This window comes from Bombina bombina, chromosome 3, assembly GCF_027579735.1.
Source record: "Bombina bombina isolate aBomBom1 chromosome 3, aBomBom1.pri, whole genome shotgun sequence".
NCBI classification, from domain to species: Eukaryota; Metazoa; Chordata; class Amphibia; order Anura; family Bombinatoridae; genus Bombina; species Bombina bombina.
In genome coordinates this window covers 404,787,227-404,812,665 of record NC_069501.1, presented here as the reverse complement: position 1 = coordinate 404,812,665, position 25,439 = coordinate 404,787,227, and the positions used below count along the sequence as shown (strand labels likewise).

The 25,439-nt window shown below is 39.9% G+C and overlaps 1 long non-coding RNA gene across 1 annotated transcript in view; it reads left to right on the top strand.

The window, feature by feature from the left end:
• LOC128651668 (uncharacterized) overlaps window positions 1-25,171 on the top strand; it is a 31,267-nt gene extending 6,096 nt beyond the window's left edge. The window contains exon 2 of the long non-coding RNA XR_008401153.1: window positions 24,541-25,171. This is a non-coding gene — a long non-coding RNA (uncharacterized LOC128651668). The remainder of the gene's footprint in view (window positions 1-24,540) is intronic.
• Window positions 25,172-25,439: the final 268 nt, after the last annotated feature.

The window sequence follows — 25,439 nt, the reverse complement described above, 5'->3', positions numbered from 1 at the left end:
TACAGCATTGTAGTGTTACTACTGACTTTTAAATGCGGTACCAGTCTTGACAGGAGATGGTCTACAGCTCACTTTTTGTCAGACTCGTAATACCGGCACTATGCAAGTCCCATTGAAAAAAGAGGATACGCAATTGACGTATGTGGATTTGCGGTATTTCCGAGTCTGGCCCAAAAAGTGAGCGGTACACCTGTACCTTAAAGACTCGTAATACCAGCGGGCGTTAAAAAGCAGCGTTGGGACTGGCCAACGCTGCTTTTTAAGCATAACGCAAGACTCTGAATCTAGCCGATATTTATTTAGATATCTCATTTGCTATATAACTATGGCAATCTAGAACATTTTCAAATTGAGAATATAAAACCCACCTAAAGAGCTGTGAGCTCACCTAAAAGGGGAAGACAATACCTAAACATTCTCCACCAACACTCCTGAAAGAAATTAGGCCATGGCCTCTCCAGCCATTGAGTTAGAGCATAAGCTCCCCACGGCTGCGCCCAACAAACCAAATTAACAACTCTACATCCCCAGGACACCCCTATCCAAACCCTCCTCTGGGTCACCACAAAAGACCCCCATTAGCCAACTATATAGCCAGCCACACCAGCAGCTCCCAGCATATGCCCACCATTAGCTTCCCAATTCATCCACAAATGCAAAGTATAAAACTGGCATGTTTGATATCTTCTAACAAATTGACAAGCACACCATACTGCAAACATTTCACCATAACACAATGCCACACTATGTGATAATCAAGGAACCAGCATCAGCCCTCCATACCAAGCCACCCAATGAAAAAATATAGGAATAAACACTACTGCAACTAAAAAAAAACTTCTATACATACAAACTACTCCACTCTCTGGATTCAACCAGTCGCCCCCTCTTTGACTCGAACCTTACATAATCCACTTAAAACTCCCTAAACCACTCCAAATGGTCCCAAAACAAGAAAGAAACACCAAGACCCAATGGTCTCACCCCCCCCAAACAACTTGAACACTATTTACAACTCACACATAAAATGCACCAAGGAAGCTAGCCACAACTACCTATTAACCCAGCCAGCTTTTCAAACACCATAAAACAATCACTAATCCAGTTACCCAAAAATTACTACAACATTTGTTACCTCAACCTCCTGGCTAAGGTAGATGGCCAAAATTCTTACCATACTGAAATCTGATACTGACCTGCTACCCATAACCCATGGTACCGCAATGCAACCAGAAAATCTTGCCTAAAATCCCTATCCACCACGCGGAACCTCACACAAAACTCCCACCAAAGTTCTCCTCAACATAACCACCCTATGTTGTCAAATCCATATACATATCTATCAATATACAAACACAGATATATATATCTACATATAAAAAAAATCCCCAGACCTAGATTTACTAAGAGAGAGGGAGCAAATGAAGGAAAACAAAATGATACACAAATTGAAGGGGAAAGCCACCCTAACTAATAGTAGGAAGAATAATAGAAAAAAACTGTACACCCTAAAATGAAAATCAAGAAAACAAGACAGATGCCAATCCAAACAAATCCAAAGAGATGAAATCAAATGAGTGACAATGCCACAAGAGCAGAACAAAAGTTAGTATACAATAACTTGGATGAAGGTATACAATTACTAAACTGACAGCAGTGAAATGGACATCACTCTTTGTTGCAACGGCTACTGCCTGTCAGATTTATAGGACAGATTTAAAGGACTATGGTAAGGTAATCCTATGAATAAACAAAATGTATAGTTTGTAGCTGAATTATGTAAAAATAAGACTGAAACAGAATTTGGGATAATCAGCATTCAGCAATTAATACAGAAAAGTATTGTTCTTATGCAAAGAGTAATGGATCAGAGTATAAGATTAAGGATTGTGAAAAGTCCAGGTAAATTAGTACTCATAAAAAGCTGCAGAATACTTTATACAGGATAAATTGAAAAAGAGGTTCTGCTCAGCATTACAGGCTGAAGTTAGTAAATGCAGCAAAAAGGTAACAAAGTACTTGCAGGTAAATTGATACATTCAGCAAACAGGTGTGTGTTGACATAGAAAAAATAAACAGTGTCTCAGAATGCTGCTCAGAATTACAGGCTGAAGTTAGTAAATGCAGCAAAATAGGTAACAAAATTCTTGCTGTTAACTTCATACATACAGCAAACAATTGGTTGATGGTATAACAAAAAGCAAACAATGTATCAGAATGTTACCCGTATCAGAGGTAAAAAGTACTTGTGGTTTCTTATGCAGTAAAGGCTGGAAGGCTTTGTGCTGTGAGCTGCTGCAGTCGAGTTCAGGGAAATTCCGATTATCCTAGCTTTGTGAAGGAAAAATCTAGATTTTATTAAAGACACAGACGAGTATTTTGCTTACACTTTCCTTTTACTACTCAACTGCAGCTTTTCAAAGTAATACAAGTTAACATAACATTAAAACAACAGAGAAAAAAGATACCATAAATAGTTAGCCAATGAAAAGGCTAAGGTAGAACCAGTGACCAATCAGAGTAACTGTAGTGACCATAAACTGACCACTGAGCACCCCAAACTCCTCTTTCTTGCTTGATGCTCAGAAGGAAAAACGTTCCAATACAACAACAAAGTCCAAAAAGTCCAATGAAGAATGTACAGATGAACAGGAACCAAAGGATGAAGAGGAATCTGGATACAACTTGACACAAAGTATAGTGATGTTGCAAACCTAAAAATTTAGGTTCGCGAACAGCGGACTCGAACTTCCGCAACTGTTCGCGAACCGGGTGAACCGCCATTGACTTCAATAGGCAGACGAACTTTAAAACCAACAGGGACTCTTTCTGGCCACAATAGTGATGGAAAAGTTGTTTCAAGGGGACTAACACCTGGACTGTGGCATGCCGGAGGGGGATCCATGGCAAAACTCCAATGGAAAATTACATAGTTGATTCAGAGTCTGGTTTTAAGCCATAAAGGGCATAAATCACCTAACATTCCTAAATTGTTTGGAATAACGTGCTTTAAAACATCAGGTATGATGTTGTATCGATCAGGTAGTGTAAGGGTTACGCCCGCTTCACAGTGACAGACCAAACTCCCTGTGTAACGCACCGCAAACAGTCCATTTGCACAACCACGAGATAGATAGATTTGATAGATAGATAGATACATAGATTACATAGATCAATAGATGCAATATACATTTGATAGATACAAATTACATAGATCAATAGATGCAATATACATTTGATAGATACAAATTACATAGATCAATAGATTAAATATATATTTGATAAATACGAATTACATAGATCAATAGATGCAATATACATTTGATAGATACGAATTACATAGATCAATAGATGCAATATACATTTGATAGATATGAATTACATAGATCAATAGATGCAATATACATTTGATAGATACAAATTACATAGATCAATAGATGCAATATGCATTTGATAGATACAAATTACATAGATCAATAGATGCAATATACATTTGATAGATACGAATTACATAGATCAATAGATGCAATATACATTTGATAGATACAAATTACATAGATCAATAGATGCAATATACATTTGATAGATACAAATTACATAGATCAATAGATGCAATATACATTTGATAGATACAAATTACATAGATCAATAGATGCAATATACATTTGATGGATACAAATTACATAGATCAATAGATGCAATATACATTTGATAGATACGAATTACATAGATCAATAGATGCAATATACATTTGATAGATACGAATTACATAGATCAATAGATGCAATATACATTTGATAGATACGAATTACATAGATCAATAAATGCAATATACATTTGATAGATACGATTGATAGTTAGATAGATTTGATAGATAAAGAGATAGATTTGATAGATATAAAATTTCACAGACAGAGAATTACAAGACGTGCGGTCTGGGACCCATGGTAAGGTTCCCAGAGGCAGTTGCGGCACCAGGGGACTTGTGTATGGCATGGATTTTAGGAACCGGAGATGGAAAAAGATGCTTGGTCGGTCCTCCTGCTTCAAATTTGGGGCACTGCTCGTGCAATCTATTGTGCCACCAGATATGAGTGGTGTGTTAAGTAGTACTATTCTTAGCAGTTTAATACCTGTTACTCCCCCTATCGGGGGAGGTGTATATGGCATTGATTTTAGGAACCGGGAGATGGAAAAAGATGCTTGGTCGGTCCTCCTACTTCAAATTTGGCCGAAACACAAGTGGCTGTCACAAAACAGTCCGGCCATGAGATAGATAGATTTGATAGATAGATACATAGATTACATAGATCAATAGATGCAATATATATTTGATAGATACAAATTACATAGATCAATAGATGCAATATACATTTGATAGATACGAATTACATAGATCAATAGATGCAATATACATATGATAGATACGAATTACATAGATCAATAGATGCAATATACAGTCTGGTTTTAAGCCATAAAGGGCATAAATAACCTAACATTCCTAAATTGTTTGGAATAACGTGCTTTAAAACATCAGGTATGATGTTGTATCGATCAGGTAGTGTAAGGGTTACGCCCGCTTCACAGTGACAGACCAAACTCCCTGTGTAACGCACCGCAAACAGTCCATTTGCACAACCACGAGATAGATAGATTTGATAGATAGATAGATACATAGATTACATAGATCAATAGATGCAATATACATTTGATAGATACAAATTACATAGATCAATAGATGCAATATACATTTGATAGATACAAATTACATAGATCAATAGATTAAATATATATTTGATCAATACGAATTACATAGATCAATAGATGCAATATACATTTGATAGATACGAATTACATAGATCAATAGATGCAATATACATTTGATAGATATGAATTACATAGATCAATAGATGCAATATACATTTGATAGATACAAATTACATAGATCAATAGATGCAATATGCATTTGATAGATACAAATTACATAGATCAATAGATGCAATATACATTTGATAGATACGAATTACATAGATCAATAGATGCAATATACATTTGATAGATACAAATTACATAGATCAATAGATGCAATATACATTTGATAGATACAAATTACATAGATCAATAGATGCAATATACATTTGATAGATACAAATTACATAGATCAATAGATGCAATATACATTTGATGGATACAAATTACATAGATCAATAGATGCAATATACATTTGATAGATACGAATTACATAGATCAATAGATGCAATATACATTTGATAGATACGAATTACATAGATCAATAGATGCAATATACATTTGATAGATACGAATTACATAGATCAATAAATGCAATATACATTTGATAGATACGATTGATAGTTAGATAGATTTGATAGATAAAGAGATAGATTTGATAGATATAAAATTTCACAGACAGAGAATTACAAGACGTGCGGTCTGGGACCCATGGTAAGGTTCCCAGAGGCAGTTGCGGCACCAGGGGACTTGTGTATGGCATGGATTTTAGGAACCGGAGATGGAAAAAGATGCTTGGTCGGTCCTCCTGCTTCAAATTTGGGGCACTGCTCGTGCAATCTATTGTGCCACCAGATATGAGTGGTGTGTTAAGTAGTACTATTCTTAGCAGTTTAATACCTGTTACTCCCCCTATCGGGGGAGGTGTATATGGCATTGATTTTAGGAACCGGGAGATGGAAAAAGATGCTTGGTCGGTCCTCCTACTTCAAATTTGGCCGAAACACAAGTGGCTGTCACAAAACAGTCCGGCCATGAGATAGATAGATTTGATAGATAGATAGATACATAGATTACATAGATCAATAGATGCAATATATATTTGATAGATACAAATTACATAGATCAATAGATGCAATATACATTTGATAGATACGAATTACATAGATCAATAGATGCAATATACATATGATAGATACGAATTACATAGATCAATAGATGCAATATACATTTGATAGATACAAATTACATAGATCAATAGATGCAATATACATTTGATAGATACGAATTACATAGATCAATAGATGCAATATACATTTGATAGATACGAATTACATAGATCAATAGATGCAATATACATTTGATAGATACGAATTACATAGATCAATAGATGCAATATACATTTGATAGATACGAATTACATAGATCAATAGATGCAATATACATTTGATAGATACGATTGATAGTTAGATAGATTTGATAGATATATAATTTCCCAGACAGAGAATTACAAGACATGCGGTCTGCGACCCATGGTACGGTTACTTCCTTTTGCACAATCGAGTACAGGTTGGGGTCCGGGATTGCCTTTTGTGCAAAGAAATTGTGGCCGGGTACCTTCCACTGTGGTGTCCCCTATCAGGGGACATGTATATGGCATGGATATTAGGAACCGGGAGATGGAAAAAGATGCTCGGACACCCAGTACAGATCGTTCTCCTTTAGCCTTATTATACGAGGGTCCCCGACCCTCAACAGGCATAACAGCATGAGAGACCCCATATGCCATGACTTCCTTTTGCACAATCGAGTACAGGTATGGCATCGTTTTTAGGAACCCGGAGATAATTTTTAGGAACCGGGAGATGGAAAAAGATGCTTGGTCGGTCCTCCTACCTCAAATTTGGGGCACTGCGCATGCAATCTACTGTGCCATCATATATGAGTGGTGTGTTAAGTAGTACCATTCTTAGCAGTTTAATCCCTGTTATGTGCCTTTTTTTGGTTTGGGTTTTGAAGCCACAGTGCAGCACCAGAGGCCAGAAAAATTAGGCATGTACACATGCCTGAAAAATTAGGTATTGTTGCAGCCGCTGCTCTAGCAGCGGTCAGAAAAAATGATGCTTGTTTGACAGTTAGAAAGTGCCCTAAAACATTGCGGCTTGAACCCTAGTTGTTGGCGAATAAGTCACGCAAGTCATCCGGCATTCGAAGATAAAATACAGCAGTGTGTGGACCATTTTTAGCCCAAGGCAGCTCATCTCATCAGGCCTTTTTTACTCTAATGTATCGCCCAATGTCAGTTGCTTCGGGATCCATCCCTCATTCATTTTAATAAAGGTGAGATAATCAAGACTTTTTTGACCTAGGCGACTTCTCTTCTCAGTGACAATACCTCCTGCTGCACTGAAGGTCCTTTCTGACAGGACACTTGAAGCGGGGCAGGCCAGAAGTTCGATTGCAAATTGGGATAGCTCAGGCCACAGGTCAAGCCTGCACACCCAGTAGTCAAGGGGTTCATCGCTCCTCAGAGTGTCGAGATCCGCAGTTAATGCAAGGTAGTCTGCTACCTGTCGGTTGAGTCGTTCTCTGAGACTGGATCCCGAAGGGCTGTGGCGATGCATAGGAGTTAAAAAGGTCCGCATGTCCTCCATCAACAACACGTCTGGAAAGCGTCCTGTCCTTGCCGGCGTGGTTGTGCGAGGAGGAGTATTACTTTCATCTCTTTTCCTGTTAGATTCCCATTGTGCTGTGACATCACCCTTATACGCTGTGTAAAGCATACTTTTTAATTTATTTTTTAACTGCTCCATCCTTTCCAACTTGCTGGAATTCGGTAACATTTCAGTCACTTTATGCTTATACCAGGGGTCTAGTAGCGTGGACACCCAGTACAGTTCGTTCTTCTTCAGCTTTTTTATACGAGTGTCCCTCAACAGGCACGACAGCATGAAAGACCCCAGTTGCACAAGGTTGGATGCCGAGCTACTCATGTCCCGTTCCTCATCCTCACTGATCTCACTGAAGGTATCTTCTTCCCCCCATCCACGTACAACACCACGGGTACCAGATAGGTGACAACAACGAGCACCCTCGGATGCCTGTTGTGCTTGGTCTTCCTCCTCCTCCTCAAAGCCACATTCCTCCTCTGACTCCTCTTGCTCACAATCCTCTTCCTGCGTTGCCGCTGGTCCAGCAAGCAATGCTGATAAGGCTGTTTCTGGTGGTGATGGAGACCACAACTCTTCCTCTTCAAGCTCATCTACAGCCTGATCCAGCACTCTTCGAAGGGCATGCTCCAGGAAGAAAACAATGGTATGATGTCGCTGATGGTGCCTTTGGTGCGACTGACTAGGTTTGTCACCTCCTCAAAAGGACGCATGAGACTACAGGCATTGCCCATGAGCGTCCAGTAACGTGGCAAAAAAATCCCCAGCTCCCCAGAGGCTGTCCTAGCACCCCGGTCATACAAATACTCGTTAACAGCTTTTTCTTGTTGGAGCAGGCGGTCGAACATTAGGAGTGTTGAATTCCAACGTGTCGGGCTGTCGCAAATAAAGCGCTTTACTGGCAGGTTGTTTCGATGCTGGATATCTGACAAGTGCGCCATGGCCGTGTAGGATCGCCTGAAATGGCCACACATGTTCCTGGCCTGCTTCAGGACGTCCTGTATGCCTGGGTACTTATGCACAAAGCGTTGTACAATCAGATTACACACATGTGCCATGCACGGCACATGTGTCAACTTGCCCAATTTCAATGCCGCCACCAAATTACTTCCATTGTCAGAAACCACTTTGCCAATCTCCAGTTGGTCCGGAGTAAGCCACTAATCCACCTGTGCGTTCAGGGTGGACATGAGTGCTGCTGTGGTGTGACTCTCTGCTTTCAGGCAAGTCAACCCCAAGACGGCGTGACACTGCCGTATCCGGGATGTGGAATAGTACCTGGGGAGCTGGGGGGTGCTGTTGATGTGGAGCAAGATGCAGCAGCAGAAGAGGACTCAGCCGAGGAAGAGGTTATGGAAGAGGATGGAGTAGGAGGAGTAGAGGAGGTAGCAGCAGGCCTGCCTGCAAGTTGTGGCGGTGTCACCAACTCCTCTGCAGAGCCACGCATTCCCTGCTTGTCAGCCGTCGGCAGGTTTACCCAATGTGCAGTGTAGGTGATATACCTGCCCTGACCATGCTTTGCAGACCAGCTATCAGTGGTCAGATGGACCCTTGCCCCAACACTGTGTGCCAGACATGCCATTACTTCCTTTCGCACAATCGAGTACAGGTTGGGGATTGCCTTTTGTGAAAAGAAATTTCGGCCGGGTACCCTCCACTGCGGTGTCCCAATAGATACAACTTTTTTGAACGCCTCAGACTAAGAGTTCAGACAAGCCAGCTGTCAGACGCCGGGCAAGGGGGTGACTTTGGGACATTGGCTTCTTACGCTCAAACATGTCCTTGACAGACACCTGACTGTGGGCAGATGAGCAGGAACTGCCACGGAAGAGAGACTGAGTGGTGGATGGTTGAGAGGGGGCAAGGAGTACAGCAGTGGTTGACGTGGCTGAAGATGCTGGACCAGGAGGAGGATGGCGGCTTTGAGTTTGTGTGCTGCTTCTACTCATGTGTTCATCCCATCGGCATTTGTGATGTGAGATCATGTGCCTTTGCAAAGCAGTTGTACCTAGGTGGGTGTTGGACTTCCGACGACTCAGTTTCTTTTGGCACAGGTTGCAAATGGCATCGCTGTTGTCAGAGGCAGACACACAAAAAAAATGCCACACTACTGAGCTCTGTGATGACGGCATTCTGGTGGTGGCAACTGGATGAGTTGATTGGCGTGCTGTCTGGCTGACCCCGGGTGCCGATGCATGCTGTCTGACTGTGCCACTATCTCCTTGCGATGACCTCCCCCTGCTTCCAACTCGTCTCCTCCTCTCTGTCTCCCCATCTGAACGTTCCCCCTTTTCTTCTTCTCTTCTAGTGGGCACCCACGTGACATCCACGGACGCATCATCATCAACCACTTCACTTGTATCTGACAAATCAACAAAGGAAGCAGCAGCGGGTACAACATCATCATCATCATCATCACATCATAAGTCCATGTCTGTAATGATGCCTGACTGAGACATATCACTGTTATCTACATCCTCTGTCAATGATGGTTGCGCATCACTCATTTCTTCCAACTGATGTGTCAATAACCCCTCTGACAGATCAAGTGAAGCGGTTGTGGTGCTAGTATTGGTGGTGGCGGCAGGCGGGTGAGTGGCACTGGTCACTTGAGAGGTGCCCGAAGCTAAGCTGGAGGTGGATGGTGCATCAAGGTTCCAAGCGGAAGCTGTAGAAGATTGGGTATCCTGTGTTAGCCAGTCAACTAGCTCCTCCTCAGAACTTTTCGCGTTCATGGTATGTGGCCTCTGAACACTGTGCATTATTGTAGGGTCAAAGGGAATCACAGCACCACGACCACAACGGTACCTGCGGGGTGGCCTGCCTCTGCCTGTCATTTTTTTTTTTTTTAAATGTAGACTTACACTACTATTAAACAAAATATGAGTGGTGCCACTGGGCAAGTGGGCACAATATACGATGTGAGTCTGACACAAAAAAGCAGACTGATGTTTCACAATCCAAAAAGTTTATTTTTTTTAAATGTACACTTACACTACTATTAAACAAGATATGAGTGGTGGCACAGGGCAAGTGGGCACAGTATACGCTGTGAGCCTGACACAAAAAAGCAGACTGATGTTTCACAGTCAAAAAAATTTTTAAAAAAATATTTACACTACTGTTACAACAAATATGAGTGGTGCCACTAACTTGGCAAATGAGCCTGGCACACACGCTGGCAGGCAGGCAACTGCAATTAGATTACACTAGCAGACTGATGTTTCACAGTCAAAAAAGTTTTTTTTTTAAATATTTACACTACTGTTACAACAAATATGAGTGGTGCCACTAACTTGGCAAGTGGGCCTGGCACACACGCTGGCAGGCAGGCAACTGCAATTAGATTACACTAGCAGACTGATGTTTCACAGTCAAAAAAGTTTTTTTTTTAAATATTTACACTACTGTTATAACAAATATGAATGGTGGCACTAGTTGGCAAGTGGGCCTGGCACACACGCTGGCAGGCAGGCAACTGCAATTAGATTACACTAGCAGACTGATGTTTCACAGTCAAAAAAGTTTTTTTTTTAATATTTACACTACTGTTACAACAAATATGAGTGGTGCCACTAACTTGGCAAGTAAGCCTGGCACACACGCTGGCAGGCAGGCAACTGCAATAAGATTACACTAGCCTAGCAGACTGATGTTTCACAGTCAAAAAAGTTTTTTTTTTTAATATTTACACTACTGTTACAACAAATATGAGTGGTGCCACTAACTTGGCAAGTAAGCCTGGCACACACGCTGGCAGGCAGGCAACTGCAATAAGATTACACTAGCAGACTGATGTTTCACAGTCAAAAAAGTTTTTTTTTTTAATATTTACACTACTGTTATAACAAATATGATTGGTGGCACTACTTGGCAAGTGGGCCTGGCACATACGCTGGCAGGCAGGCAACTGCAATTAGATTACACTAGCAGTCTGATGTAATAGTTTTTTTTTAAAAAAATTTACACTAATGTTACACTAGATATGAGTGGTGGCACTGAGGAAGTAGGCACAATATATGCTGTGAGCCTGACACACAGGCTGGCAGTGGCAGGCTGGCCTGGCAACTGAAATTAGATTACACTAGCAGACTGATGGAAAAGTTTTTTTTTTAAATTTACACTAATGTTACACCAGATATGACTGGTGGCACTGAGGAAGTAGGCACAGTATATGCTGTGAGCCTGACACACAGGCTGGCAGTGGCAGGCTGGCCTGGCAACTGAAATTAGATTACACTAGCAGACTGATGTAAAAGTTTTTTTTTTAAAAAATTTACACTAATGTTACACCAGATATGAGTGGTGGCACTGAGGAAGTAGGCACAGTATATGCTGTGAGCCTGACACACAGGCTGGCAGTGGCAGACTGGCCTGGCAACTGAAATTAGATTACACTAGCAGACTGACATTTCACAGTCAAAAAAGTTTTTTTTAAAAAATATTTACACTACTGTTACAACAAATATGAGTGGTGCCACAAACTTGGCAAGTGAGCCTGGCACACACGCTGGCAGGCAGGCAACTGCAATAAGATTACACTAGCAGACTGATGTTTCACAGTCAAAAAAGTTTTTTTAAAAATATTTACACTACTGTTACAACAAATATGAGTGGTACCACTAACTTGGAAAATGGGCCTGGAACACACGCTGGCAGGCAGGCAGGCAGGCAACTGCAATTAGATTACACTAGCAGACTGATGTTTCACAGTCAAAATTCTTTTTTTTTAAATATTTACACTACTGTTATAACAAATATGATTGGTGGCACTAGTTGGCAAGTGGGCCTGGCACACACGCTGGCAGGCAGTCAACTGCAATTAGATTACACTAGAAGGCTGATGTTTCACAGTCAAAAAAGTTTTTTATTAAATATTTACACTACTGTTAATAAATATGATTGGTGGCACTAGTTGGCAAGTGGGCCTGGCACACACGCTGGCAGGCAGGCAACTGCAATTAGATTACACTAGCAGACTGATGTTTCACAGTCAAAAAAGTTTTTTTTTTAAATATTTACACTACTGTTACAACAAATATGAGTGGTGCCACTAACTTGGCAAGTGGGCCTGGCACACACGCTGGCAGGCAGGCAGGCAACTGCAATTAGATTATACTAGCAGACTGATGTTTTACAGTCAAAAAAGTTTTTTTATTAAATATTTACACTACTGTTACAACAAATATGAGTGGTGCCACTAGCTTGGCAAGTGGCCTGGCACACACGCTGGCAGGCAGGCAACTTCAATTAGATTACAATAGCAGACTGATGTTTAATAGTCAAAAAGTTTTTTTTATTAAATATTTACACTACTGTTATAACAAATAAGATTGGTGCCACTAACTTGGCAAGGGGGCCTGGCACACACACTGGCAGGCAGGCAACTGCAATTAGATTACACTAGCAGACTGATGTTTCACAGTCAAAAAAGTTTTTTTTTTAAATATTTACACTACTGTTACAACAAATATGAGTGGTGCCACTAGCTTGGCAAGTGGCCTGGCACACACGCTGGCAGGCAGGCAACTTCAATTAGATTACAATAGCAGACTGATGTTTAACAGTCAAAAAGTTTTTTTTATTAAATATTTACACTATTGTTATAACAAATATGATTGGTGCCACTAACTTGGCAAGTGGGCCTGGCACACACACTGGCAGGCAGGCAACTGCAATTAGATTACACTAGCAGACTGATGTTTCACAGTCAAAAAAGTTTTTTAAAAAAAATATAATATGAGTGGTGCCACTAACTTGGCAAGTGGGCCTGGCACACACGCTGGCAGGCAGGCAACTGCAATTAGATTATACTAGCAGACTGATGTTTCACAGTCAAAAAAGTTTTTTTATTAAATATTTACACTACTGTTACAACAAATATGAGTGGTGCCATTAACTTGGCAAGTGGGCCTGGCACACACGCTGGCAGGCAGGCAACTGCAATTAGATTACACTAGCAGACTGATGTTTCACAGTCAAAAAAGTTTTTTTTTTTAAATATTTACAGTACTGTTATAACAAATATGATTGGTGGCACTAGTTGGCAAGTGGGCCTGGCACACACGCTGGCAGGCAGGCAACTGCAATTAGATTACACTAGCAGACTGATATTTCACAGTCAAAAAAGTTTTTTTTTTAAATATTTACACTACTGTTATAACAAATATGATTGGTGGCACTAGTTGGCAAGTGGGCCTGGCACACACGCTGGCAGGCAGGCAACTGCAATTAGATTACACTAGCAGACTGATGTTTCACAGTCAAAAATATTTTTTTTTAAATATTTACACTACTGTTACAACAAATATGAGTGGTGCCACTAACTTGGCAAGTGGGCCTGGCACACACGCTGGCAGGCAGGTAACTGTAATTAGATTACAATAGCAGACTGATGTTTCAAAGTCAAAAAAGTTTTTTTTTTAATATTTACACTACTGTTATAACAAATATGATTGGTGGCACTTAGCAAGTGGGCCTGGCACACACGCTGGCAGGCAGGCAACTGCAATTAGATTACCCTAGCAGACTGATGTTTCACAGTCAAAAAAGGTTTTCTTTTAAATATTTACACTACTGTTACAACAAATATGAGTGGTGCCACTAACTTGGCAAGTGGGCCTGGCACACACGCTGGCAGGCAGGCAACTGCAATAAGATTACACTAGCAGACTGATGTTTCACAGTCAAAAAATTTTTTTTATTAAATATTTACACTACTGTTACAACAAATATGAGTGGTGCCACTAACTTGGCAAGTGGGCCTGGCACACACTCTGCAGGCAGGCAACTGCAATTAGATTACACTAGCAGACTGATGTTTCACAGTCAAAAAAGTTTTTTTATTAAATATTTACACTACTGTTACAACAAATATGAGTGATGCCACTAACTTGGCAAGTGGGCCTGGCACACACGCTGCAGGCAGGCAACTGCAATTAGATTACACTAGCAGACTGATGTTTCCCAGTCAAAAAAGTTTTTTTTTAATATTTACACTACTGTTACAACAAATATGATTAGTGGCACTTGGCAAGTGGGCCTGGCACACACGCTGGCAGACAGGCAACTGCAATTAGATTACCCTAGCAGACTGATGTTTCACAGTCAAAAAGGTTTTCTTTTAAATATTTACACTACTGTTACAACAAATATGAGTGGTGCCACTAACTTGGCAAGTGGGCCTGGCACACACGCTGGAAGGCAGGCAACTGCAATAAGATTACACTAGCAGACTGATGGTTCAAAGTCAAAAACATTTTTTTTTAAAATATTTACACTACGGTTATAACAAATATGATTGGTGGCACTAGTTGGCAAGTGGGCCTGGCACACACGCTGGCAGGCAGGCAACTGCAATTAGATTACACTAGCAGGCTGATGTAAAAGTTTTTTTTAAAAAACATTTACACTAATGTTATACCAGATATGACTGGTGGCACTGAGGAAGTAGGCACAGTATATGTTGTGAGCCTGACACACGCTGACAGGCAGGCAAATGCAATTAGATTACAAGGAAAAAAACGGGAAAAAAAAGACTGATGTTCTAGCCCTACGACTGATGTTCTAGCCCATTGCTGCACGTTTAGACTTCTTCAGCGCCCCTTGGATGATGACTTTGGCCGCTGCAGATGTCCTCTTATGTTCCATCACTGGCCGGCTGGCTGAAGACGGCTAAAGGTAGGATGATCTTCAGGGGGGTAGTGTTAGGTTTATTTAAGGGGTGTTTGGGTTAGAGTAGGGGTGTGTGGGTGGTGGGTTTTAATGTTGGGGGGGTTGTATTTTTTTTTACAGGCAAAAGAGCTGAATACTTTGGGGCATGCCCCGCAAAAGGCCCTTTTAAGGGCTGGTAAGGTAATAGAGCTGTTAAATTTCGTAATTTAGAATAGGGTAGGGCATTTTTTTATTTTGGGGGGCTTTGTTATTTTATTAGGGGGCTTAGATTAGGTGTAAGTAGCTTAAAATTGTTGTAATATTTTTTAAATGTTTGCAACTTTTTATTTTTTATTTTTTATTTTTTGTAACTTTTTTTGTACTTTAATTAGTTTATTTAATTGTATTTAATTGAAGTTATTTGTAGCTAATTAATTTAATTAATTTAATGATAGTGTAGTGTTAGGTTTAATTGTAACTTAGGTTAGGATTTATTTTACAGGTAATTTTGTATTTCTTTTAGCTAGGTAGTTATTAAATAGTTAATAACTATTTAATAACTATTCTAACAAGCTAAAATAAATACAAAGTTACCTATAAAATAAATATAAATCCTAAAATAGCTACAATCTAATTATTAATTACATTGTAGCTATCTTAGGGTTTATTTTACAGGTAAGTATTTAGTTTAAATAGGAATAATTTATTTAATGATAGTGTAGTGTTAGGTGTAATTGGTTAGGATTTATTTTACAGGTAAATTTGTCTTTATTTTAACTAGGTACCTATAAAATAGTTAATAACTATTTAATAGCTATTGTACCAAGTTAAAATAAATTTAAATTTGCCTGTAAAATAAAAATAAATCCTAAAATAGCTACAATATAATTATTAGTTATATTGTAGCTATATTAGGGTTAATTTTAAAGGTAAGTATTTAGTTTTAAATAGGATTAATTTAGTTAATAAGAGTTATAATATTTATATGTATTTAATTAATATTTAAGTTAGGGGGGTGTTAGGGTTAGGGTTAGAGTTAGGTTTAGGGGTTAATAATTTTATTTTAGTGGCGGCGGTGTAGGGGGGCAGGATAAGGGTTAATAAATTTATTATAGGTGGTGACGGTGTAGGGGGGGCAGATTAGGGGTTAATAAGTTTAATATAGGTGGTGGTGGGTTCCAGGAGTGGCGGTTTAGGGGTTAAACAATTTATTTAGTTGCGGCGGGGTCTGGGATCGGCAGGATAGGGGTTAAAAAATTTATTATAGGTGGCGGCAGTATAGGGGGGGCCGGATAGGGGTTACTAGGTATAATGTAGGTGGCGCTGGGCTCCAGGAGCGGCGGTTTAGGTGTTAATACATTTATTATAGTTGCGGCGGGGTCTAGGAGCGGCGGTTTAGGGGTTAATAAATTTATTTAGTTGCAGGGGGGCTCCGGGGGCGCCGGTATAGGGGGTAGAACAGTGTAGTTTAGTGTGGGTGCTTAGTGACAGCTTATCAATAAAGCTGTAGAAAAGCCGAAGAGCAGCGAGATCAGATGAGTGATAACTATCACAGTCCGCTGCTCATTGCCCCGTACTTGGTGCGCGGCTTTTTGACAGCTTTTTTGATAACTTTGGCGAGATTATTCAGGTCTGCGGCGGCGATGGTAGGCGAGCTTAGGCGGGCGTATTGGGCTGGCGAAGGCAGGTAAGTAGACACGTTGATAACTAGGCCTCAGAGAATGAAATGTTGCCATGTTTTTATTGAACACACCATGTAAACATTCACAGTGCAGGTGGAAAAAGTATGTGAACCCCTAGACTAATGACATCTCCAAGAGCGAATTGGAGTGAGATGTCATCCAACTGGAGTCCAATCAATGAGATGAGATTGGAGGTGTTGGTTACACACCAGTTCTGGGTTTGCTTTTCACAAGAAGCATTACCTGATGTGAATGATGCCTCGCACAAAAGAGCTCTCAGAAGAGCTACGATTAAGAATTGTTGACTAGTATAAAGCTGGAAAGGGTTAAAAAAAGTATATCCAAAAGCCTTGCTGTTCATCAGTCCACGGTAAGACAAATTGTCTATAAATGGAAAAAGTTCAGCACTGCTGCTACTCTCCCTAGAAGTGGCCATCCTGTAAAGACGACTGCAAGAGCACAGCGCAGACTGCTCAATGAGGTGAAAAAGAATCCTAGAGTGTCAGCTAAAGACTTACAAAAATCATTGGCAAATGCTAACATCCCTTTTAGCGAATCTACAATACATAAAACACTAAACAAAAATGGATTTCATGGGAGGATACCACAGAGGAAGCCACTGCTGTCCAAACAAAACATTGCTGCACGTTTACAGTTTGCACAAGAGAACCTGGATGTTCCACAGCAGTACTGGCAAAATGTGGACAGATGAAACCAAAGTTGAGTTATTTGGAAGAAAAACACAACTCTATGTGTGGCGAAAAAGAGGCACAGCACACCAACATCAAAACCTCATCCCAACTGTGAAGTATGGTGGTGGGGGCATCATGGTTTGGGGCTGCTTTGCTGTGTCAGGGCCTGGACGGATTGCTATCATCGAAGGAAAAATGAATTCCCAAGTTTATCAAGACATTTTGCAGGAGAACTTAAGGCCATCTGTCTACCAGCTGAAGCTCAACAGAAGATGGGTGTTGCAACAGGACAATGACCCAAAGCATAGAAATAAATCAACAACAGAATGGCTTAAACAGAAGAAAATACGCCTTCTGAAGTGGCCCAGTCAGAGTCCTGACCTCAACACGATTGAGATGCTGTGGCATGACCTCAAGAAAGCGATTCATACCAGACATCCCAAGAATATTGCTGAACTGAAGCAGTTCTGTAAAGAGGAATGGTCAAGAATTACTCCAGACCATTGTGCACGTCTGATCTGGACTACAGGAAATGTTTGGTTGAAGTTATTGCTGCCAAAGGAGGTTCAACCAGTTATTAAATCCAAGGGTTCACATACTTTTTCCACCTGCACTGTGAATGTTTACATGGTGTGTTCAATAAAAACATGGCAACATTTCATTCTTTGTGTGTTATTAGTTTAAGCAGACTGTGATTGCCTATTGTTGTGACTTAGATGATGATCAGATCACATTTTATGACCAATTTGTGCAGAAATCCATAACATTCCAAAGGGTTCACATACTTTTTCTTGCAACTGTATACTTTAATAAAAACACTATAAAAGCAAGAAAAAATATCTAAATAATGAAAGAAACAGAAATGCAAAATGTTTAATACAAACTAGGCAAGCACAAAACTTTAATACTTATCTTCAGTTGAGCAGCAAAAGAAAGAGGAGGTTGGGGTGCTTAGTGGTCAGTCACTACGGTTACTCTGATTGGTCACTTTATACCTGGTTCTCTACCTTAGCCTTTTCAATGGCTAACTATGGTATCTTTTTTCTCTGTTGTTTTAATGTTATGTTAACTTGTATTACTTTGAAAAGCTGCAGTTGAGTAGTAAAAGGAAAGTGTAAGCAAAATATGAAGTCTGGTCTTGTAATAAAATCCGTAGTAATTGCACAAGGGAAAAGTACAAGATATCATGTCTGCCAGAGTACAAAATGAAAAGTTAGCTTGAAGATCCACAATTCAGAATAGTGCTGAGAGGTATACCAGCTGTAGGCAATATGACCAGAATAATCAAGCAAAGTTACTAGGTGAGTTTAAATAGGCTGGTGAGTGAAACAGGGAGGATCCCATTTTAAAGAGATATAACAGATCCCCCTTCACAAGGGATCCTCTCCGAAGATCAAAGAGAAGGTTTATGTGGGTACCTGATATGAAAAGTCTTAAGAAGCTTAGGAGCATATACATCATTAATAAGGACCCATGTATCTTCTTCCGGGCCATAACCCTTCCATCTTATCAAATACTCAAGTTTTTTCCGCTGAAGGCGAGAATCAAGGATGGATTCTATCTCAAATTCCTCATGATCATCAAATTCAATAGGAGGTTGATGAGGTTTGGTGCGATTGGAAGGATGATAAGGTTTTAGGAGTGAAACGTGGAATGATGGATGGATTTATAAGAATCCTGAATATCTAATACAACTGTACTGGCATTTAATATCTTGATGCTGCTGAGTGAAAAAGGGAGGATCCCATTTTAATGGGATATTACACTACCACACCACACAGGTAGCCATGACAGCCACCTGAACCTTCCCACCACAAATACTGGGATTCTTACTAGTATAGGTAGAATTCCTAACAAATCTCATACTTTAACAGTTCATAAAATGTAAGCTGAAATACCACCCAGGTTCACAACAACACTGCCTGTCAGAGATACAGAATTCCCAACCAACACGGAACGCCGTAGTTCACACACAACTAAATGGAAAATACAATCCCATCTTTCCATTCCCACTCAGAACAAAAGCTTGGACGAAAGCAGTGAGAGAGGAATACACCATGAAAACTAACACCAACAGAATAAAACCAATAAGGGAACTCACTAGGATATGAAGTCCAACTCCAAACCTTTGGATGCCACAATCACTAAAACCAATTCAAAACATAAACAACTATTGAGTACAATTACTTGTTTATGGATTCTCCATTTTCTTTTTTAAACAAATGCCCATGCATACACAGAAACAGACATATATATACAGATATACAAATATACCGAACTAAACAATAACCTCTACCTACCACGGAGACTGCAAATCCCCAAACGCTCAAATTCCACAAGCCACCTACAGACATGCACACATATCTACATACATAGCCATACACAGAAAACAAACATGAATATACCATTACAGAAATCTAAAATACCACATACGAATAATATATACCAACTCAAATAGACCTCGTGCCCACTAAGACATACAGATACCTACATACAGAAATCCATCTCACCTATACTTAGCCTCCCACACATAAAACATAAATAGGAATCCTACCAAGCTCCCCCAGCGCTCTTAACAAAGACACTCAAAAGCACTTCACCAAACCACAAACCTCTGATACCTAAACAGCATTGCAGTCAAACCCAGTCCAAGTCCATCTCCACAAACTGCAATACTTTCCAACCAGTCCATGAACCAAAGAGTTAGACCCCAAAAAGTGGAACATGTAAAGCAAAATTTAAGACACATCTATATGCCTCCCATATGGCAGCTGATATTGAAATGGTCATCTGCAGCATTGCTCCAAAATAAATGCCTATAGATCCCCTCTTGGGCCGTTATCTACTCCTGAACTCCTGTACATGGAATGCAAAGCCTTTCATGCCCCAAATCTATACCCCCTGCAAGCTACCGACCACGTCACCTGCTCTCACCCAATCCACTCCCTTGCCCCCTCACCTAACAACTACCCTGTGGAACCTATACCCTACTTGTAAATCTTCACTCATCCCACTGATGTCCCACTCCACCTGAAAGGGTGCCAGGAATCAGACTGAGATGAGAAGTGCAAAAATAATCACACCTTTATTAATAGCAAAAAATAATAAAATGTCCACAAGTCAAATAACAAGCCAGGAGTCAAAACGAGAGCTGGTAGTCAGACGAGCCGAGTCAGGAGCCAAAGCGAATAGTCAGACTAGCCAGAATCAGGAACAAGGAAAACAGCAGAGTCAGGAACAAGCCAGGGATCAGGAACCATGAAGGACGTCAGGCAGCCAGGTAATACACAGGAACTCTCACAAACAGGTCTGAGACAACGCAAAGGCAAAGCATACTGAACAGAGGTCCTTTAAAAAATAAGTGATGACATCACAATTCTGAGACTGCATCCTGTCTCACACAGATGATGCACACCAGTCTGGCCATAAAAGGAAGTGCAGGAAATGAGCAGCATCCCCCTCAATGCACCATAGTCAGCAAGAGAGGTGAGTTAAATGGCTGCCAGCAGCACATGGCAAACAAAACAGGGAAAAAACTCTGACACCCACATACCTTCTTCTTCAAAAACATGCTTGTGAATTCCAGGCAATTATGTTCCTACCACCCACATCAAGGGCTTCTTAAGTTAATCCAACTTAATACTCTCCCAATTGCTGCTGTCCTCACTAACTTCCCCACCTAACTTACAGCCCCTGCCTATCCCCCCAGCCTTCTCACTGCCCACCCTTATACCCTGTTTTACACTTTCGCTTATTTGAAAAAAACACTATGGCTGCAAGATCGCTAATCAAGCTCCCTCCACCACCTCAACCTATTAGGCCATCCAACCAACCCCCAAGTGCCCTGACCCCAACCTACATGATCTCACCTACCTGACAGAGAAGCCCTCCAGCGAGCCATACTCTTTTTTGCCTACCGAATACCCCGAATAACAGCTTCTGCCTCAGTGTAGCTCAATCCCACATGGAATCTTGGATGCATGCAGTTTGTCCTGCCAGAGCCATGCTCTGCCCCACCACGGCCAATAAGCTGGCGTAAGAAAGTAAACAGAAAAAGCCAGTCAGTCATCTGCACCATCACTGGCACCGGGAAACTTAGCACTGTCCATACACTGCAAAAAACAACTTACCTGCCCCCTTGCAAGCCTATGCTCTGTGTTACTTCTGGACCCCGAACATAAAAGTCCCTTGCCGCTGAATCCATACTACTAGCCACCCTGCTGTCTATCATTCAGTTTGAAACCCTGCTGCATGCTGAGCCTTGCTGCCGGGAACACAGACCCTGAAAATTGCACCTCTTGACAGGTAATTGCGTGCTAACATGACCCAGGCCCTCCCATTGAGCTGTGCAAAGTGAAGCAGCAACTACTCCTCACACGTTCTGGTCCTGTAACTGCTCTTAACTTCCATTCTCCTCCTCTACTTACCCTCATGAAGCCCAACCCATTGGCCTCAAGCTGACCCCTCCACTTTGCCTCCATGGGGGTCACAAAACCCTTTCTTCGATGTTTTCATTCTGGGTTTCTCTTTCTTTTAATAGTGAAAAAATGGTGCCTAATGCCTTTTTTAAATTTACTGAAAAGGTAAGATAAAGGTCAAAGTGAAAATGCTTATCAATTACAGAGCATGTGATTCTTTATATCTAAAGATTTATAAAGAACTTTAAAGTGAATGTAAACTTTAATGAATTAAAGGCCAGTTTTTGTGTGCCCCCTTTGGCGTTCAGCTTATGGGGCAACACAACGATTGGAGGAAGCCAGATTTGTCATCCATGTGCTAAAGAAAGCAGGAGCTGCGGACAGAGGATCGGCGTTATGTTTACCATAACGCAAAGGTAAGTATTTTAAAAAATAAGCATCTTTGTAAACTTTAATGAATTAAAGTGCCCCTGTTGTAAAGATTATTATTTGATAGTTTACATTACCTTTAAGGGTTAGAAATAATTTGAGGTGTACAAAAGAAGCTGGTACAAATAAGGTTTGACATCAAATGTGTGTGGTTTGTCACAATGGACGCGCACATTTTGTGTAACAATGAGGAGCATGCAAGTCATCAATGCAAAAACTCTTGTCAGGTATAGAAAGAAAAAGATGTGCATTTAAAGGGAAACTGAACCCAATTTTTTTCTTTTGTGATTCAGATAGAGCATGACATTTTAAGCAACTTTCTAATTTTCTCCTATTATCCAATTTTCTTCATTCTCTTGGTGTCTTTATTTGAAAAGCAAGAATGTAAGTTTAGATGCCGGACCATTTTTGGTGAACAACCTGGGTTGTTCTTGCTGACTGGTGAATAAATTCATCCACCAATAAAAAAGTGCTGTCCAGAGTACTGAACTAAAAAAAAAAGCTTAGAAGCCTTCTTTTTTCGAATAAAGATAGCAAGAGAACAAAGAACAATCGATAATAGGAGTAAACTAGAAAGTTGCTTAAAATTGTATGGTCTGTCTGAATCTATCTGAAATAAAAAATTTGTGTTCAGTGTCCCTTTAAGTACATTGCCCAGCAACTCAAGATAGTCACTATGAAAACGATTGTGTGCAATTTTACTTACCAGTGTTTGACTTTAGAAACTGAGATACATGAATTATAGAAATTACAACAGGCAGGAACACATACAACGTTTTCTCCTTAACAAATTTAATCCTTTCCCCAACACATATAAACATTAACTGAATTTAGCCCTTTTGGCATCAGCAGTGAATGAATCTTTTTTTTGCTTGCCCACACATAACGTTTTTATAAAATAAAATCAATTAAATCAATCATCAAGACTGACCAAAGAAAAATATTTATCTGTTGACCCTACTAAATTATTTTATATAATAATTCAATTATGTTTACTGATAGCAATAATATATTATGATCCTCTCATAAAATAAATACTAATAACACCACCCAAAAGGATTATCTCAAAAGTATATAAACTACTACTCACTCCACCCGATACACAGTTGCCGACATACACTAGAGCATGGAACAACGATCTACATAACATTATTGAGGAAGAAGAATGGCTGAAGTCATTCCGCATGGTCCAATGCTCCTCTGTCTCGGCGACTGTCCAAGAAATACAGCTCAAATTACTCACCAGATGGTACTATACACCATCAAGACTACACCGCCTCTTCCCATCGGTCACTGCGACCTGTTGGAGGGGTTGTGGAGAGACAGGCACACTGTTACACATTTGGTGGGCATGCCCCAAACTAACAAATTACTGGTCAACGGTTATCGAGACTATGTCAGAGAAACTAAACATACAAATACCAAACACACCTGAAACCCTCCTCTTCCTGCACCTCCCTGAACAAATGGAGAAGCAGAAAAGGGCGCTCCTCCTGATTATGCTTACAGGAGCAAAAAGGCTCATTCCCAGACTGTGGAAGTCTTCAGAGATACCATCTATCTCAGACTGGCGAAATGCAGTGGAGGAACTGCTTGTGCTAGAAAAACTGCATTACTCATTGAGCAAACAATTACCCTTCTACGACGCAATGGTGTCTATGTGGAAATAAAATTGCCACATCTGCTATAGCTCTTAGACTCTGGATACACCCTCTGCCTCCCCAATTTTTTTTTTTTTTTTTTTTTTTTTTTTTTTTTTTCTCCCCTCTCCCACCCTCTCCTTTCCTCACCTTCTGCTTCCTTTTCTTTCCTCACCTTCCGCCTCTGGACTGACTCTCTTTCTAAACCTGATGAACATACTATTTTGCTGAATAATATTTAACTGCACTTAAATGTTAATATATGGTTTTTATGTTCAAATATATATAATTTAATGTTGAAAACTCAAGCTAAATACTGACGAAGAGCTTGCAAGCATGCAAAAGGACAATTGTTGTTAAAGTCTGCTGAAAGAGGGAGATAACAATCCGGCCTAGTCTGGGCCCTCCATGGACTTTTACTTTATTTTTATACGTTTTTTTTTTTTTCTCATACTAAACCAAGGACAATTCGAATTTAATTTCTCCTTCTCTCTAGACTGAATGCTTGTTACTGTCGAGCTCCTCGTTTTTGTAATACTGTTCTTTTCATTTCAATAAAGCTTGTTGAAAAAAAAAAAAAAATAAATAAATACTAATATTTGTTACAGGTATATCTACTGTGTTATTTGGTGAAGAAGGTTGGGGTGCAAAGACTGTCAAACAGACATGATGGGTGCTCCAAATTAAATCTCAAGGCCCAGCAGTAGCTATATCTTGTTGTACTGATCAATTAGAGCAATATGAGAGCAGCAGGAAATACAGAACACATATTAAACTATAATTTTAAGATGACTGAGGCTATTGAACCATGGATACCATTTATTCAGTTCCAGAGTGTCTCCATCTATACCACAGGATCCCATCTGAGAACCTTTACCTTCCATGATGAGCCATCTCCATATCAGGAATCTGCTGACTCGCTCAGACCTCAAGCAATGAGCAACATCTACTCTGTAAAAGCTTATTCTGTTCATATGGAAGAGACACATTAAAAATTCAAGCTTTTATCATGCTAACCTACATTTGCTTATAAACATCAGTTCATAGTTGGATTACTGACTTTCATCAAGTTATTTAAGTAACAATGCATTCCTCAATTCCAAACCAATTATTAGAAATCAATATAAAACTTTTACATAAGTGGTACATGCTTTTAGTAGGACTTGAAAATGATATCTGTTAATTGCATTTTAAATATTTAGATTTATTAATGTCGCAGTACATAAAAGTGTGGCTATATGACATTATTTTATTGCAAATCTTATGTACACACAAGTATATCTATTCTTTATTTATCACATGCAGATATATACGTATATATATATATATATATATATATATATATATATATATATATATATATATATATATATTATGACACACAGTATATCAGTATATGTCACTGTTTCTCAACTCCATTCCTCAAGTAACCCTAACATGCCTGATTTTCATGATATCTTAAAGGGACATAATACTCATATGCTAACTGATGCAGTATAACTGTAAA